General features: G+C 38.9%; 1 protein-coding gene across 1 annotated transcript in view; it reads left to right on the top strand.

Moving 5' to 3' along the window:
- Positions 1-14,616, top strand: part of TYR (tyrosinase) — a 259,380-nt gene that overhangs the window by 237,403 nt on the left and 7,361 nt on the right. The gene's annotated exons all lie outside the window — the stretch shown is intronic.

Raw genomic sequence — 14,616 nt, 5'->3', positions numbered from 1 at the left:
AGGTTACTAACCCAAATGGAAAAAACTGAATTTTGCCTTTTATACCAGTTGGATGTTGTGGCGCCCTCATTCGAGATTGCTTTGAGAGAGATTATTTTGTGAACCGGCTTCTAACTACATGGCCACTCAAGATGGCGACCGCCAACGCAGCACAATATCAGCTCTCTAGTTCCTGTGCTCCTACCTCGCACTGTAGTGGTCTTCCCTCATGTGCGTATTGGAAGCCGTGCACTTCAACCTTTGTTTCTGAGAGAGCAGTGTCTCTTTAGCGCTCTTGCTCGGAAGAACTTCTCAAGCCTGTAATTCCTGATTTTTGGGCTCTGCCTTTCTTGGAATGGTGTGCAGCCCAAGTGTATTCCCCATTCGTGTGATTAGCCTCTTGCTGTTGTTTTTGCATTCAGAATTTCATCAAGAATAGGGTTCCTGAGGAGAATTTTCAGCATTCTTCAGCATCTGTTTAAGGACAGCAAGAATTCTATTACTGGAATTATTTTCATTGTGCTAACTGTTATTTGAGCAAAACTGAATTCCAAAGACAGAGACTTGGGTGCCTACACCCACAAAACATATTCCTGTAATTCACATGTACAGTTATTTGAAAAAATAATTGAACTGTAAAATCTGAAGCAATAATATTGGAGCTAATGTATAGAAAATGAAAAGCCATATTATCCTACAGAGAGAAGCTACCCTACAGAGTTGTTCATGTTAGAGGAGAGATTAAGCAGGAGTGTGAGAGAATTGTTGAGTGAACTGTAGGGGTTGTGCTAATTGGCATGCTCTTGTCGTTCCTACATTGCTGCTGCCATTAACTCTTCCAAGTGAGAAATATATATATTGGAGGAGTCTTTAAGAATGTTACAAGTAGGAAAGAACAGGCAGACACCTGGATCTGGAGGCAGTCTCTCTCTTTTCCCCCTTTCCCTCTTGTTCGTGCGGAGTACAGATTTGTGACTAACTCTGTGACCGAGTCTGCTGAGGGAACTTGGGATAAGCATATCTGCTCCTGTGAAAGTTTTGGCACAGGTTTGTTACACTCTGGCAGATTGAAGTGCCCACTTATATTTCCACCCAAGCAGAATGGCAGAAAAGGGTATAGATGTCAATGCCTTGGCAGCTCTAATGGATAATATGCAAAACCAATTGACCCTTACCATAGAAGAAAACGAAACATAAAGATTAAAAGATCACATATGGAATCTCAACAGCTTTTATAGAAAAGGAAGGATTTAACCTCTGGAACTTCCTCCCAGGCTAGTGGTATTGTGGGTAAAACCTTCACCCACTACAACTTCCAAAATCTCAAGTCAAGTGATCCACTTCATATCCCCAAGTATTCCTCTTGCCCCCGAACGTTTTAAAGGAGACCCTCACAAGGCCCGGATATTTTTAACCCAATGTTCTTTACATTTCCTTTGTAGACCTGTCATTTTTGTAGACTATACGTCTAAAACTGCCTTTGTATTGCCTTATTTGAGCTGGGATGCTGCATTCTGGTCTGTGCCTTTGGTTTCACAAAATGACCCTATCTTATATGATTTCAAAATATTCAAAACCATGTTTCTCGAATTTTTGATCCCAGAGCAATATCTCAAGCCACTGATAATGAACTATTAAACCTTAAACTAGGTAACTGTGACTGTATACCATACTTGGCTCACTTTAACAAATTAATGTGGAGACAGAGTAGCCAGAAAGCTAGAGGCATGCATGAGGAATTGAAGGCTGTTCTAGCCCAGATACTGGATCGACCCACAGTGGTGTGTAAATTAATTGACCTAGTCTTACCTTTGATCAATGCCTTTTTGAAAGAACTGAGCGAAGGTGAGAATTTCGTCCACCCCTTCATGCTTTGATACAAACAAAGCGGAAGTCACCAAGGTTTCGGAGTCACATTCTTCTGAAGAACCCATGTAAATTGGCAGTGTGAGAGGCCCTCTATCAAAAGAAGAAAAGGAAACAAGAAGATCTGAAAATTTGCATTTATATTGTTCTCAAGCAGGACATTTTGTGAAAGAAAGTCCTAATAAACTTAAAATAAGTAATTCGGGACAAGAGAAACCCTCTCAGTAAAAAGGATTGCCCTTATGGGTGTTCAACGGAAATCAACCCCAGTTAAGCAGCAAGTAGCTAACACCTTAAAGTCAGCTTCCCCTCATCTTACTGTGTCATTTGAACTTAATTTCAGAAAAAAGAAATGACAAGAGGTCTCTTTTATGACTGACTCAGGCGCTACTGGAAATGTTTGTGATATCAAATATGCGAAGAGGATAGGAATACGTTTTGTTAAAAAGGAGATCACAGAACCAGTGCGTGCAGTCGATGGCACAAACTGCTCTTCTGGTCCAATCACTGATTAGACTGAGCCTATCGAGTTGAAGAACTGTCATGGACACCGTGAAAAGATACTATTCAATTTCATCGATGCTCCCTAATTCCAGTTAATTTTGGTATTATCCCAGTTTACTGAGTACAACCTGGAGATAAACTGGGAAAAGAGAGCGGTTTATTTGAAATCAAGTTACTGCCAGAAACATTGTTATGGATCTTCTGAAGAGAATCAGAAGTTATCCAAAATCCAAATTCTAGCTATGCAATCAAATGTGGTTTGTGCCTTCGAGAAGGTGGTCATTCCTCCAGAGTATGAAGACTTGTCTGCAGTGTTCGGCAAGACTGAAGCCAAAAAGTTACCCTCCACCCACAGGCCATACAACTATAACATTGAATTGGAACCAGGAGCAAATTTACCCTGTAGTAGAATGTATGCTATGACAGAAAAAGAGAACAAATTCCTAAAAGAATACCCAGAACAATATTTAGCTAATGGGTTTATTCGTTCTTCCCAGCCCCTAGTCTTCACACCGCTCTTCTTTGTCCCTTGGAAGAATGAAGAATTAAGAACCTGCAACGACTATCGAGCATTGAATCAAGTGACAGTAAAGAACCAGTATCCCTAGCCTTTGATCTTAGTGCTTCTAGACCAAATTAAAGAGGCCAGGGTCTACACAAAATTTGACCAGCATGGGGCATACCATTTGATTAATGTCGCAGAGGGAGATGAGTGGAAGACTGCTTTCTGCAACAGATTTGGGCTGTACGAATACCAGGTGATGCCTTACAGATTATGTAATGCCATATTAGCCTTCCAACATTTTGTAAATTACAGTTTTGGAGAAATCCTGGACCGGTTCGCTGTGGTCTACATCAAAGACATCCTAATCTTTTCTGAAGGAGCATGTGGAACTTGTAAGAGCCATTGTCAAGGAGTAATTGGAAAATAACTTCAATGTCAAGCTAGAAAAGTGAGTTTTCATGTGGAAGAAGTGGAATTCCTGGGATTCATCATGTCTGCTGATGGAATATCTATGGCTCCTACCAAAATCCAAGCAATCTTTTATTGGCCTTCTCCGAAGAATGTGAAAGAAGTGCAAAGTATTATTGGCTTTGCAAACTTCTACTGTTTCATAGAAGAGTTTTCCAGGATGATTGCTCCAATTACTAGACTTTTAAAGGAAGGTATACAGTTTCACTGGTCTACTGAGGCCTTTCAGTTGCTAAAGGAATCATTTACCACTGCACCCATTCTCCTCTATTCTGATCCTGAGGAGCCATTTTATATGGAAGCTGACGCCTCTGACTTGGCCTTTGGTGGTGTTTTGTCCGAGCAACGCACAAATACTGGTCAACTACATCCAGTGGCCTTCATTCTGATCTAGAAAACTGACCCCTTCAGAAACAAACTATTCCATTGGGGATAAAGAATTGCTGGCAGTTAAAGATGCTTTTCAAGAGTAGCGACATTATCTGCTTGGGGCTCGTCATGTAGTCACAGTGTTCAGACCATAAAACTCTTCAATTTTTGAAGTCTTCCGACAAAGACAATTGAGATGGATGTTGTGCTTGGCAGACTTAAATTTTACGATTACCTATTGACCAGGCTCCAGCTAACTGTAAAGCTGAAGCCCTGTCCAGAATGGAAACTCAACATAGGAACAATAAAAAAGAAAAAAAAATATCATTCTGGCAGAAAAATGTGCTTGCACTTTACAAATTCCTGATATCAAGAAGAAGATACAAGAGCCAATGTCAGAAAAATACATTTTGAATTGAACAAAAGAGAACACAGACAGAAGAGTCTCTGAGAACGTCCCTTATTGTAAAGAAGCCTTGTATTTACCAACTCGAGAATTACAAGAATTAGCTCTACAAACTTGCCATGATGACCCTTTGGCTGCCCACAAAGGAGTCCTGACAACCACAAATTTGATCAAGAGAAATTTTTGGTAGCTTGCAATGAATACTCTAATAAGACCATACGTACAAACTTGAGATAAGTGCATACAAGGGGAAACAAATCGGCAAGCACCCCCCCCCCCGAGTGTGAATTCCAGCCTCTTCTGAGTTCCCCTTATTCTTGACACACTATAGCAATGAATCTCATAGTAGATTTAACCTCAAGTCAACCTTAGTGAAGGTTAGATACCTTCACTAAAATGAATCCTTTTATTCTCCTATAGGCACATGGCATTCCGGTGGTTGTCATTTCTGATTGACGGGCCCAATTTATTTCACAATTCTGGAGGGCATTCATGAAGAATTTGAGGGTAAATGTAAGCTATTCTACTAGCTACCATACGAAAACGGATGGCCAAACAGAACTAGTAAACCATGAAGTTAAGCAGTATTTACGTGTACATCTTTTAGACCAAGAAGGAGAGTGACCTGATTTAATCTGGACGGGAGAATTTGTGTATAATGCTGTGTATGCGTCCACTGGTTACTCTCCGGTCTATTTGAACACTGGCAGACACCCAAATATCCTAATAGGAAAATCACCTGATTTAGTTCCAGCAGTGGATGATTTTAGTGAAAGGATCCAAGAGGCTTACCAATCTGCAAGAGAACACTTAACTAAAGCGAAGGCCTCTAAACGAAAGCATGTAAACAAAAAGAGAAAAAGAAATCCAAACTACTCTAAAGTAGACAAGGTCTGGTTATCCACTCAGCATCAACATCTAAAGGGAAACAAAGTTTCAACCTAGATATGTAGGACCTTTCAGAGTAGGCAAAATAGTGAACCCAGTGACGGTCAAACTTAGATTGCCCTCTCAGATTAAAATCCACTCAATATTTCATGTTTCGCTACTTAACAAAAATAAAAACAACTTATGATCAACTGCCCCTCCAGATCCAGTTATGTTGGGTTCAGGTTTAGAGTATGAAGTTAGCAGGATCCTAGATTCAAAGTTTAAAAAAGGTAAGTTATTCTACCTCATTGGTAAGTTATTCTACCTCATTGAATTGAATGGTTCCGTTCCAGAAGAAAGATCTTGGGAGTCCTGTTAGAATGTGCATGCTCCAATGTTAGTAAAAAGATTTCACCACACATTTCCTGACAAATCTTCTGGGGGGGTGGCATTCTTTGAAAAGGGGTAATATCAGGAAAACAATAGCCAGTTTTGAAGGTTACTTACCCCAACGAAGGAAACTGAATTTTGCATTGTTTCTCCGTTGAATGTTGCGGCATCTTCATTCAAGGATGTTTTTACGGAGATTATTTCATGAACTGTCTTCTAGTAACTGCAAGTCCATTCAAGATGGCGGCCGTCAACGCTGCAGGATATCAGCGCGCTAGTTTCTGTGCTCGTGCCTCGCGCTGTAGTTGTCTTCCATCATGGCGTTTTGGAAGCTGTGCACTTTAACCTTCATTTGAGGAGAGTAGTGTCTCTTTAGCCCTCTTGCTCGGAAGAACTTCTCAAGCCTGTAATTCCTGATTTTTGGGCTCTGTCTTTCCTGGAGTGGTATGCAGACCAAGGGTATTCCCCATTCGGGTGATTACCCTCTTGCTGTTGTTTCTGCAGTCAGAATCTGGAATAGTGCTCCTGAGAGAATTTCTTCAGCACCTGTTCAAGGACAGTAAGAATTCTAATACTGAAATTATTTTAATTGTGCTAACTGTTGTTTGGGCAATAGTGAATTTCAAGACCCGTTTATGCCTATAGAAGGCATCCTGATCACCAGTTTGGGCGGATTTGCACTCAGCCGTGGCCTTAGCTGAAATCCCACCTGGTCGTCCCCGAGGAAGTGCGGCCCACGGGCCGGCATGATCCTCTCATGAAGAGGGGTCCATGGCAGTTGTTCATCAGCCGCTGTAAAGCTATCTCGTAAGGAGGCAGGGCGTCGGAGCCCACCTTATGAATAGATGCACCAACCTTGTGGCAAAGGGCATTGTCCAGGGGAAAGTACTGGACCTGTTCCTCCTCTGCAAGAGGCTGCCACACCCTGCATTGCAGGGATGTGTGTGATGTGCCCTTCAATTAACTGGGCAGGGCCTGGGGGAGTGTCCCAGTAAAAGCACCTCACTTATCCTTAAGAGTGCCAGATACAGACCCCAAAGGGTGTTACACTACTGGTGCAAAACCAGTGACTACTGACCCTACAGAAGCTCCAGGATCGGCCGCTGAATCTGCGAGCATTATCAGCAATAACGCACAGGCTGATCGCAGAGCTTCACGTCTCTATAAGATAGTTAGCGGCCTCTGGCAGTCGGCGGGGTTACTGCACACTGCTCGCCCGCTATTACTGAAAGACAAGCTCACGAAAAGAGCAAAAGTTACTGAGCCAAACCTGTTGAGAGGAAAAATTTAATTTCAAACACACAAGAAGTATTTTATAATAATGAATAACACAACTAAAAGGCTCAGATCTGATGAGAGACCCTTGTACCTTACCTTGCTGGCTGCGGAGCAGCAACAACAGAGGGGGAATCTCTAGCAAGGAAGGACTGTTACTGTTTGAGGCATTATAACTGGACTTTTTTGTCCTTTTTCTCTTTGAGGTTTTACATGGCTGCTAAGTTAAAATAAAGCGAAGAGACCGCATAATCCTCACCTTCGTGTCCTTTATAGAATTTAAACTTTCCTTCACGTTAGCAAAGACATTTTTTATTACATTACATTGTCTGTTGGTGAGACATGTATGTTTTGTCTTCTAAGATGCCCTGTAAGTAGGGCTTTAATGTGACAGAATATCCAGTGCGAGAGTCCTCTCTCAAGTCCAAACAAGTATTTACAATGCAATGGTCTCGGGATTGTTAAAGTTAGAGCTATTGGCATTGCTCATGACATTATTTTTGTTTGTTTATGTTTGTAAAACATTTAAAGAAACGGCATTGTTATTTACAATGTCAATAGCTTAATCTCTGGCAAATGCGAGACCTATTGCATTTGCACCCATACACAGAGCCACACACACAAAGCCACCCACACACACAGAGCCACCCACACAGAGCCACCTACACAGAGCTATTCACATAGAGCAACCCACACACAAATAGAGCCACCCACACAGAGCCACCTACACACAGAGCCACCCACTCATAGAGCCACCTACAAAAAAAGCCACCCACACAGAGCCAGACACACAGAGGCACACACATACACACACATGCACATATAGAGCCTCCCACACACACAGAGCCACCCACACACACAGAGCCACACACACACACAAAGCCACACACACAGAGCCACACATACATACACAGAGCCACATACACACACACAGAGCCACACACACACACACACACACACACACACACAGAGCCACACACACACACACATAACCACACACACACATACATAACCACACACACACACACACACACACACACACACACACACACACACACACACATAGATCTAGACACATACACATTGATCTTGGGAGCCAAAGCAGAAGTGTCACCCACTTCACCTCCAGTTGTCAGAAGTATTTTAGTGAGTAGTATTTATTGATAGTAGTAGTTAGTGAGAAGAGAGTAGTATAGTGTGGGTAGTATAGTGATTTGTAAGTATTATAGAGTTGTATAGCAGTGGAGTTAGTTATTTTGTATTAGAGAGGTATTATTAAAGAGTGAGTAGTAAAGTGTTATTTTTAGAGTGTTATTAGCATAGTCATTTGTAATGAATAAGTAGTGGAGTAGTAGAGTGTTAGTTGTGTTAATATTTGTAGTAGAGTGAGTATTAGAGTGAGTAGGAGATAGTAGTGTGTTTTTATAGTGTTGTAGAATAAGTAGTATAGTAGTATCGTTGTTATTAGAGTGAGTATATTAGTATTAGATATTGTGTAGTAGCATGTGACTAATAGTCATTAAGAGTGAAAGAGTAAGTATTAAAGAGTGAGTTGTAGACTTTAAATGGTAGAGTGAGTATTAGTAGTAGAGTACATTGAGTAGTACTCTTTCGAAAGTATAGTGATACATATTTATAAATATGTATTTATATTTGTACACATATGCTGCATATTGTTATGTATATGTACATATATATGTTCATACTTATTAATATATTTGCAGAGTGCTGCATATATATGCATGCAAGTACATACTAATATATATTTATTCCATGTAAATAATCAATAAGAAAAACATTTTAACATCTTTTATTAACTTTAAGCTTTAAATATTTTTTTTACATTTACTTAGGATTTTGCACTTTGATGATGCTTGCATAATGTATAATTTACGATTCTTCAATAATTTCTATTATGCATCCATTTTGAAAGATGGCATTCAATGTTTTTGGTAGGTATGGCATGAGAGCCTCTGCAAAGTCCTCAATGTCCGCTGGTATATTTAGGTAGTCCATTAGAAGTGAATTGGTTATTTCCACAGATTTCAAATGTTCGTTGTCTTCAATTTGTACTGTTATAGTACTTTTCTCTTGAGTTGTATTCTCTAGTCCACATATTGTAATTGTAAGTTCTTCTTGAGGTGGTTCTATTATCTGTGAAGGCAAAAAAATGCGTTAATAGAGGCATTTAGACTGTATTTACATTTAGTTATTGGCATCTTTTAATGTCTTTTTGTGATCAATAGAAACGTGATTGTTATAGATATAGACCAAAATAGAAAAAGATATTAAAGATAATTGCAGATAGTACAGAGAGGTAGATAAATGTATGTGTATAGATAGATAATGATAAAGACAGAAAGAGAGTAATATAGTGAGAGTTCTTGTTATTATTTTTTGTGTGGAGGGGGTGGTGTGCAGTAGAAGTAGTGAGTTGGAGGGAGGCATATAGAGTGTTTGAGGGATAGAACTTGAAAGACATTGAGAGAGATAGATGTAGGGAGAGTGAGTGTAAGAGAGATAAACAGTGATATAGAATTAGAACATGCAGAGAGAGGGAGTTATATAGTGTGAGTAAAGTAGAGGAGTGTTTTTGAGTTAAGGAGAGAGAGGCAATTGCATGTAGAGGGAATTTTTTATTGTTGTGATATATGAAGATATATAGGTAGGTGTAGATAGAGATATGGATGTTGAAGAAATTGTTATTTAGAAATTTTGAATTAGAGTGAAAAAGAGTGTTATATATAGAGAAAGTTTGTTATATGGAGCTTTGCATGTGTTAGCAGTTTAGGTATATATACTGAGTGAGATAGGTAGTATGGTAGAGTTAGTTAGCAATATATTAAAATGTGTGTAAAAGTGATAGAGTGATAGATGAAGTTTGTTAGGAGAGTACACAGATGTTATGAGAGTACACAGATGGATGTGGTGTATATGTTTTTATTGTATGTACGTGTAAGTGTTTGGAGAGTATGCATGTAATGTAGCTATAAATATTTTATTGCATTTTGTAGTTACTTAGGGAGTTGTAGGGAAGTATTAAGAGATATTGAGAGTTAGAAGTATTTAAAGTGTGGTAGACAGTGGTAGGTGTAAGTAGAGTGAGAGGTAGGGAGAGTTATTGGGTGAGAGATAAACAGAGTGATATAGAGGGAAGAAAGTACAGTGAGTGAAGTACTTAAGAGTGATGAAAGTTGAGCAGTGTTATTAAGTTATGTAGATAGTGGTAATGTTATGGTTTGTGAATTATTGAGTGTTGTGATATAGTGAGATATAAAGTTAGTTGGAGATAGTGATATAGATGTTTGTATGTACATGGTAATAAAGAGGTGATATAGATGTTTGTATGTACATGGTAATAAAGAGGAAGATAGAAGTATTGGTATTAATGAAAAATGTATGTAGTTAGAGATATAGAGGGAGCCCGCTTTAGGGAGTAATGCATATGTATGTAGTTGAAGGGATATATAGTAAGGCATACAGTTTGTGTGTGAGAATTAGTTGTACTATTGTAAAATGTATGTAGAAGAGAGAGTGAGAGATGTAGTTATTTCTGAGAGTAAACAGATGCCTGAAATATGTGTTGTTTATTGGATGTATAAGTATGTCTTTTTGAGAGTATGCATGTATTGTAGCTATAAATATTGTATTGCATTTTGTACTTACTTGGAATTGTGGATTTCGAGTTGTATTTAATATTTTTTGGTTATTAAACTCGTGCACAGTCAACTGAGTTATTTTAATGTACGTTCCAAGTTCTATCGGGAAGTCCATCGCGTCTCTCCACAGTGTGATTTTAACCGAGTCAGTTGCATCATTAACTGTTATAGATTTAAGTTTAGTTTCTTGTCCTGCAATAAATACCGTTTTTGTTGCTTCCTCCTGTAAAATATAAAAAAATATATATTTTTTTAAAAATACATTGTATACAGTGGAGCAGTATTGTTTAATATTTTTTTGAGGAGCTTGTAAAAGAAAATTTTAGTAGAGTGTAGTAGCGTAGTTATTTTGTAATAGTAAGTGTGTGGTAGAGAGTGTGTGGTAGAGAGTGTGTGGTAGAGAGTGTGTGGTAGAGAGTGTGTGTAGTAGATGATGCCTAGTAGCTATTTTGTAGCAGAGTGTATATTAGAGAGTAGTTGAGTGTATTTAGTATAGTAATAGATTTTATTAGTGCTGTGAAGAAAGAGTAATAGTAAGTAAAAAGTGGTGGGAAAAGTTGACAGTGCCTCACGTAAGTAACACCATGGGAGTTTGCAGATTGGTTCCCACCTGCATGCTCACTTTTTCATCATCAGCTATTGCCAACTTATAACCGAAAAGTGTTAAAAAGTAAAGCAAAAAGGAGTGAGTAGAGTTTATAGTACACAGTATGTAGTATATAGTAAGTAGTAGTGATAGTAGTAGGAACTGTTTGTGTAGCATAGAGTAAGTAGTACATTTAATAGTTATGAATATAGTCATTGGAGATATTATTGGAGTTTTAATTTTTTATTATAATGCATGTAGTAGATTTTAATAGAGACTATAGTTAAGGGTGTGTAGTAAAGACTGAGTTATAGAGGGTGTGTTTGAGAGTGTATTTAATGTCTGTAATAGAGAGTGTATATTTAAAAGTGTGTTATAGAGTGAGTACTAGAAATTAGTAAATAGTAGTAATGTGTGTAATAGAGAAGGATTAATAGTGAGTAGTAGAAAGTGATATAGATAGAGTGTGTGGTAGAGAGAGTGTTGTATAGAGTGTGCAGTAAAGATTGTGCTGTTGAGAGTGTGTGTGTTAAAGAGTTTTTGTGTTAGAGATTGTGTTATAGAGTGTGTGTTATAGAGTGTTTTAGAGAGTGTGTGGTAGATAGTGTGTGGTAGAGTGTGTGTGGTAGAGTGTGTGTTGCAAAGTGTGTGTGTTAGGGAGTGTGTGTGTTATACAGTGTGTGTTTGAGAGTGTGTTTTAGATTGTGTTGTTGAAAGTGTGGTAGAGAACATGTGGTAGAGAGTGTGTAATTTTTTTTTTTAGAGGATGCATAGTAGATATTTTGTAGCCAAGTGTATATTAGAGAATAGTAGAGTGTGTCTAGTACAGTAATAGAGTGTATTAGTGTTGTGAAGAAAGAGTAATAGCAACCAAAAAGTAGCATAATACAGAAAAGCCAAATATCACACTGTTCCTTAATGTAGCTGCGTCACACCTTAGTAAAACAGGCTAACTTACCTTGACACGCTGCTACACAATCAGAAAACATTAAAAGAAACAAAAGCAACATTAAGCAATTACAGTAATTTAACAAAAGGCCGAATACATAAACAATAGATTCATAATGTTAACATTTTTTTTAATTTTTAAACTAAATACATATAAACATTAGACAAAGATTGCACTTACCATAATGTAGCTGCGTCACGCCTACCGTTCATTCTGGAAACCAACAGAACATACCGACACCCGCAGATTCAATGAAAAACGTGACCCGCCCTGCCGTAGTCAAATGAGGAACTTCCCACAAAATACAAATAACAGCACTTTCGTCAAAATCAACGTCTATTAGCATTACCCTAAAACATTACCTTTATATTGAAATAAACTCAATTACTATTACAAAAAAGCAAACTAAAAACTGGACAAAATATAGAATGAAACACAAACAGATTATCCTAAGAATTAATTATTAACTATAAAGTACATACATAACAATACCTATTGGACTTACCTTAAAGAAGCTGCAGTGAGAATGTAACATAAAGCAATTTCAATCAACCAAAAAATAGCATAATACAGAAAAGCCAAATATCACACTGTTCCTTAATGTAGCTGCGTCACACCCTAGAAAAACAGGCTAACTTACCTTGACACGCCGCTACACAATCAGAAAACATTCAAAGAAACAAAAGCAACATTAAGCAATGACAGTAATTTAACAAAAGGGCAAATACATAAACAATAGATCCATAATGTTAACAGTAATTTTTAAACTAAATACATATAAACATCAGACAAAGATTGCACTTACCATAATGTAGCTGCATCACGCCTACCGTCCATTCTGGAAACCAACAGAACATACCGACACCCGCAGATTCAATGAAAAACGTGCCCCGCCCTGCCATAGTCAAATGAGGAACTTCCCACAAAATACAAATAACAGCACTTTCGTCAAAAACAACGTCTATTAGCATTACCCTAAAACAATACCTATATATCGAAATAAACTCAATTACTATTACAAAAAAGCAAACTAAAAACTGGACAAAATATAGAATAAAACACAAACCGATTATCCTAAGATTTAATTATTAACTATAAAATAAATACATAACAATACCTATTGGACTTACCTTAAAGAAGCTGCAGTGAGAATGTAACATAAAGCAAATTCAATCAACCAAAAAGTAGCATAATACAGAAAAGCCAAATATCACACTGTTCCTTAATGTAGCTGCGTCACACCCTAGTAAAACAGGCTAACTTACCTTGACATGCCGCACAGAGACTACACGGGCCGGGGTAGACCTGTAAAAGAAAGAGAAAAATGCATTAGATGAGAAAGATAGACAAGATGGCTTACCTGACATACGCAACCAGACCAGCAGCATACATACCGGGCAAAGCACTCCTTGCACAACGCTGCACGGAGACGACACGGGCCAGGGTTGACCTGAAAAAGAAACACAAAAAAACATTAGATGAGAAAGAAAGACAAGATGGCTAACCCAAGACCCGCAAATAGCATCATACATAAAGGGCAAAGCACTCCATGCACGACGCTGCACGGAGACAACACGGGCCGGGGTAGACCTGTAAAAGAAACAGAAAAATGCATTAGATGAGAAACCTAGACAAGATGGCTTACCTAAGACCCGCAAACAGCATCATACATACCGGGCAAAGCACTCCATGCACGACGCTGCACGGAGACGACACGGGCCGGGGTAGACCTGAAAAAGAAACACAAAAAAACATTAGATGAGAAAGAAAGACAAGATGGCTTACCTAAGACCTGCAAACCGCATCATACATACCGGGCAAAGCACTCCATGCACGACACTGCATGGAGACGACATGGGCCGGGGTAGACCTGTAAAAGAAACAGAAAAATGCATTAGATGAGAAACATGGACAAGATGGCTTACCTGAGACACGCAACCAGCAGCATACATACCGGGCAAAGCACTCCTTGCCAGATGCTGCACGGAGACCACACGGGCGGGCCGGGGTAGACCTTAAAAAGAAACACAAAAAAACATTAGATGAGAAAGAAAGACAAGATGCCTTACCTGGCCAGGGAAGACCTCAAAAACAAACACCCAAAAATAAATTAGCAAACAAGAAATGTAAATAAACAAAGATAGCTTACCTTAGATGTTTGGAAATCGCTCTGTACATCCCAGCAAGAGACACGAATAAACACGAGAACGTCCCTGTAAAAAAAACAACAAAAAAAACACGCCCACCAGTATAAAAGGGACGGGGCTTAAAAAAGAGAAAAAGCGAAAAAACACACCCCCGAATCCGAAAAAAAACGGGGCTTGAATTGACAGACAAAGCTCTTCTCCAATGACTGACCAGCATTTAAGAGACCAGCCAATGGAGAAAAGGGGCGGGTTCGAGCCCCACTACTGGAAAACATAAAATCTCGCCAGCGAGACTGCGCAAGCGCAGCCTTCGCTTGCCGAGACCTAAAAAAAAGCTATTCTTACTGAATGTGACTAAACCCAAGAGAAATACGCGGTTTCTTGCATGGGAAAAACAACGTGTTCTAAAATAACCCTCGCCCACCAAAAGTTCCTTTGGTGACCTCATGGTAGGGTCAATAGAATAGTGAGTTAAAAAATACCTGGCTGCGTGGAAAACTAAACTTTAATACTCCCTATAGCTGGTATTAATAAAAGTGGGGAAACGAGGAAAAAGTGCTGTAATAGGCAGTTTCCTTACGGGTCTGTGGGAAAACTGCCCATTATAGCCCACGCAGCCAGGTATTTTTTAACTCTTTTCTAT

This window comes from Triturus cristatus, chromosome 8, assembly GCF_964204655.1.
Source record: "Triturus cristatus chromosome 8, aTriCri1.1, whole genome shotgun sequence".
Taxonomy (NCBI): domain Eukaryota; kingdom Metazoa; phylum Chordata; class Amphibia; order Caudata; family Salamandridae; genus Triturus; species Triturus cristatus.
Note: the sequence above shows the minus strand (reverse complement) of the source record. Positions and strands in the feature narration are given on the sequence as shown.